General features: G+C 47.4%; 1 non-coding gene across 1 annotated transcript; it reads left to right on the top strand.

Moving 5' to 3' along the window:
• The first annotated feature begins 1597 nt into the window (after positions 1 to 1597).
• trnas-aga (transfer RNA serine (anticodon AGA)) lies at positions 1598 to 1679 on the top strand. The gene has a single exon. It is a non-coding gene; the product is annotated as a tRNA-Ser (tRNA).
• The last annotated feature ends 3328 nt before the right edge of the window (positions 1680 to 5007 follow it).

Raw genomic sequence — 5007 nt, 5'->3', positions numbered from 1 at the left:
CAACATCATTTCTGGCCCAATATTGATCAGAACATACATTTTCGATCCTGCATTGCGCTATTGACGGATAATACAGTTTCCGGCCTGACACTGTGTGAGAGTGTTGGGCAGCTCTATAATGAACTGGCTGTCTATTGTTCTGGGCAGCACCGTGTAGGGTTGTGAGTTGTAATGTGAGGGCGGCTCTGGCTCCAACAGAAATGGAGCTCAGAAGATCGAGAAGTTACTTTGTAAAAAACACATCGAATCCTTAGGAGTATTTAAAGGGCAGAAGTGGAGCGAACTTCCCACATGGGGGAGAATCTATAACTCGTCGAGACCATTTAAAGTATTTTGTCACTCAATGAGGGTGATTTCCTCAGTCGTTCCTGAGTCCATGAAACACACTTTGTCTCAGGGAGAAGGGAACCGAGATCTGAGTATATCTCAGGCAGAGGTAGACAGATACTTGCTGAGGAAGGTGGTGACAAGTTACCGCAGGTGCATGGGAATGTGGAGCTGAGGATCTAGTGAACTCATGGGTAATCTGACTGAATGGAGGAACGCGCTTGCGCGGCTGAGTGGAGACTCCTGCCCCAATTCGGATGACGCTGTGTCTGTGTGTCCATGTGGGGTGGTGACCAGGACTGTACACAGGACTCCACGTGTGGCCTAACTTGCCCTTTCTACAGCTCCAGCAGAGCTCCCTGCTCTGGAATTTTGTGCCTTCAGCCAATAAAGGTAAGTCTCCCATCCGCCTTCCTAACCCACTGACAGACCTGTCACCCTACCTTCAGTGATTTGTCCCACATGTTCTGCAGGGTCCTTCTGCCCCCCCCCCCCACCACACACATTTCTTCGCATTCCGGCATGTACTGTCTGTCTATTGACCTTGCGTACACTCTCCACCTGCATCGCTCTCTCGTTTGGGTACGTCTGCTGTGTGGGAACGTTCCCTACGACCCGACTAATTTGTGTACCTCAAACAGGTCCGCCCTCAGCCTCCTACGTTGGAAGGAAAACAAGGACAGCAGAGTCAATCTCGTCTGATGAGAACGCCACGGCCCAGGCGACATCCCGGTGAACCTCCTGTACACACAATACAGTGCATTCAAGTTCTCCCTCTGATGTGCCGACCAGAATATTTCTTACCCTCAGTCTCTCCCGCCGGCTGACTCCCGGGTGCTGGGGGGAGGGTGAAATAACCAGCCGGCTTCACTCGCTCTGAACTGAATGTTACTCCATCCCACATCGGTGTTGTTGCCTGGTGCCGACCCCCTGAAGCAGCCCAGAACCTGTTTGGGTTCGAACCACCGACCTTTCGTTAATAACGGAACGCGCTTATCGATGGCGGGATGAGGAAATCCTGTCCCGCTCTGAGTGAGACTCCCTCCGTCCAACTGCCCGCCCAGATTTCAGCGTGAAAGATCATAGACTTGAAACACCGTTTCCAACTCCGCAGACGCTGCCTGACCTGCTGAGTATTTTCACCGGGTTCTGTTTTTATTTCAGTATCAGTCCCGCTTCACTGACTCCGGGATCGGTCCGTCAGTCCCGCGACACACTGATCGCATCCCATGGAAAATGTCCTTCTCTCTGGCCACTTGTGGGAATGGAGGTTGTCGTGGCTGAGTGGTTAAGGCGATGGACTAGAAATTCATTGGGGTTTCCCCGCGCAGGTTCGAATCCTGCCGACTACGTGTTCCCAGCATTTTCTGCTTTATATTGTCCTTGACCCCCTGATCCAAATCATTGATGTAGATTGTGAAAAGCCGGGTCCCAGCACCGAACCCTGGTTACCTTCTCCCGATCCGAAAACAGCTAATTTATTCCCGCTGTCTTTACGTTATCTCTGTGGCACAGCTGGTTAACGCGTTCGGCTGTTAATGAAAGGTTGGTGGTTCGACCGCACCCAGGGATGCTGGCGATTCAGCACGTTATGTTGTGTATGTCGCTGTCTGCTCGGTAACAGTGCCCTTCCTGCTGTTTTGAATTTAAAAAAGATTACAGTTTATTCACGAAAACAAAACACGTTTCCAGGAAACACAACAGCTCCAGCATCTGTATTTCTTTATATTCATTGTGCGATCAAATCAACACACAAATCATGGACATGGATTCAATGCATCCTCTTACAAAGCACCAATGTCAATTATGTTTGCTCTTTCATGAAGTATTTTGCTGTTGGTAGACAGGGCCCAACCCCTCAGTGCGCTCTGACGGTTGGTCATTGTTACATCCGGCCACTTACCTCTGTGCTTCGACCTCAAAGTTTTAAACGAGTACAGACGATCTTAAAATAAAACGAATTTGGTATTGCTCTTGATTTAAAATATGGAAGTCAAAGGTGTGTGACAGCAGGATAGAAACGGGCCACCTTCTTACTTGCGCAGTCTCTGTCCAACAGATGAATAAATCGAGGAGGTTTCAGACAGATTTCCTCAAAAAAGTGTTACGGACTCAGTGAAAGTCCCTTTAAGATAGAGAGTGTGTGTGTATGTGTGTGTGGGGCGTGCTTACGTCAATAGAAGATAAAGGACGTAATGACGTTGTTGAAGAAGAGAGAGAGAGAAGGGAGAGAGACACCAGCCTGCTTGTTTTCTCTATCGATGGATGAGAAACAATAACTGTGTTTGCCACTGAAATCCATGTATGGAAGTTGGAAGTAATCCGGTGGAGTTCACTTTGTTGCTGACCTGTAGAAGGAAACAGGTATGATTATGTGGACGACCACGGTTCGGATGCTTTTCGGGGTGAGGAAGTCACTACCGAGTAAACACTGAAGTGTCGTTTGGGTTCCATCGTGGAACATTTGGATTTCGTATGTACTCTCTCTATGTTTTCTACATCTACATCTTATCTTCAGACAATGGTGGTTGTTGAAGAAGCCCTTGCTCATGTTTCACCTTATGGCTTGCGGAACTGAACTTTAAGAACCATTAAGGAACTGGGAGTTTTGGACTTTGTCACACACACGAAGAGTTTAGTTTTGGGGTTAACGTTCGAGGTTTAACATTTTTGAATTCTAACATACTAACATTTTTACTTTTATTTTACGTATTATCATAAGTAGTGATTAATAAAATAGTTTTTAACACTGAATCATGCTCAGTGTGTTTCTTTTGTTGCTGGTTTGTGACAAAATACACCAAAGAGTGTGGAAAGTGTTCGGGAACAGGGGCTGACATTAGGTGATGAGCCATGTTCGGACAATGGCAGAGCAGGTACGACGGGACGAATAGCCCACTCCAGCTTCAGTTTTCTTGCTGTCAATGTCTAAGCTTTGTGCTCATCGGAGGGGAATCAGAAAGTAGCTTACGTACAAATATGTAGACGGGGATGTATCTCATTGGGAGTGCGCATGCATTGCATTTCTGAGGTCCCCGGTTCCATATCCGGCATCTCCACGTTGGTGATCGATCTTTTGAACAGTGAAGTGACATTCTCGCAGCTCGAGCCGAGAAACAACAAAGAATGTGGACTTCCAAACACGAAGCATCAGCAGGGATGATTCACCGTCCCTTTTTGCCAGAGTGAAGTGCCGGGACGGGAGGGGCTGGGCGTCAACAGCAACTCGGTGGGGAAGAGCCAAGATCTGGGTTGTGAACAGACGATCGATTATGCAGATAAGACGAACTAGAGAGTGAAAAGTGCTTTGAAGATGCAGAGACGATAGCATACAAGAGAGGAGAGCAAGAAGTATAAGGAGTGCGGGGGAACTAGCGGACATCGCCTCAAGAGACAGGGAAATAGATCTGGGACGGAGATGAGGAGAAACTACTTTTCCCCAGACAGTATTAAATCTGTGGAATTCCTTGCCCAGGGAAGTCGAAGAGGCAACCTCATTAAATGTATCTAGTTAGTTAGATCTTTGCATCGTTGGGGCATTAAGGGTTATGGACAAAAGGCTAGTAGCAAGATCTGAGTCCATGATCTTGATCTTATTGAACCATGATCTTATTGAATTGAGGAGAAGGCTCGATGGGCCAGGCGGCCTACTCCTGCTCCTATTTCTTATGTTCTGACGTTCGTATGTTACACCGATTTGCCGCTTCTATCCCATGCCTCCTACACATAGCATTGGGACCAGTCTGTTTTTCCGACAGTGGACTGCGCCGAAGACGCTCAGTGCCCGTGGGATGGCTCCGTTGCTACAAGCGACAAAACGATGTGTGAGATGAGTTCAGAACAAGTTGAATGTAAATCTAGTTTTGACAGATGATCCGGAGAATGCTCTACCACTGTCCTCAACACCACACATTTTGCAGTCGAGTATCCCACATTTGGGACATCGCATAGGTCAGCACACCGGATGTGTAGTGGGCGACAATCAGCCCAAGAGAATAGCCTTGCTGATCACCGTCACTGCCCTGCCTAATCAGTACACTGGACCCTGCGGCACCCCGACTCTCCGCATCTGTGAATACACCGAGCTGTCATTTGATTTGAAGACTATAGCCACCATTAATTGGCCAACCACTGGATGTCGGGAGACGGAGTTGTTGCGTTTGATGCAAGCACTTGCAATGCGGAAACCAAAATCAGCATCTGTTGTGCTTTGAAGTCGAGAATTAAGTTTCACAAAGAAACAAATTGAGCTGCTGGTTCTTCAACACTCTAGGAATTCTGACATTTATTCAATCATAGTGAAAGGATTGGGAAGTTAATATGACCTCAGATTTGGACAAAACGAAGGCCGGGTGTGGGTGAAGGCATTGCACGTTGTAGAAACCCTACAAGGGGAATGAATTATACCCCTTGTAATGCGAATAATATTTCACCGGTGAAATATTAGGAACGAGGTGCGAGAACTTGGAGAGAGCAAAAAGGCACAGACATAATAACCTGATGGGATAGTTCGTTAGAAACAAGGATGGGAATGTGCGGAGAGGAAGAGAAGGCGGCACGAGAGTCAACGAAAGACAATGAAGCGAGAAAAGGGACGGCGGGCAATGGCGAAAAAAGAATCGATAAAAAAAGTATAGAATGAACAACACTCACAGCACAGCGATCGTGTTTCCTCTCACT

Source organism: Pristis pectinata, chromosome 39, assembly GCF_009764475.1.
Source record: "Pristis pectinata isolate sPriPec2 chromosome 39, sPriPec2.1.pri, whole genome shotgun sequence".
In the NCBI taxonomy this organism is placed as follows: domain Eukaryota; kingdom Metazoa; phylum Chordata; class Chondrichthyes; order Rhinopristiformes; family Pristidae; genus Pristis; species Pristis pectinata.
The sequence above is the reverse complement of the archived record's forward strand: the minus strand, read 5'-3'. Positions and strand labels throughout refer to the sequence as shown.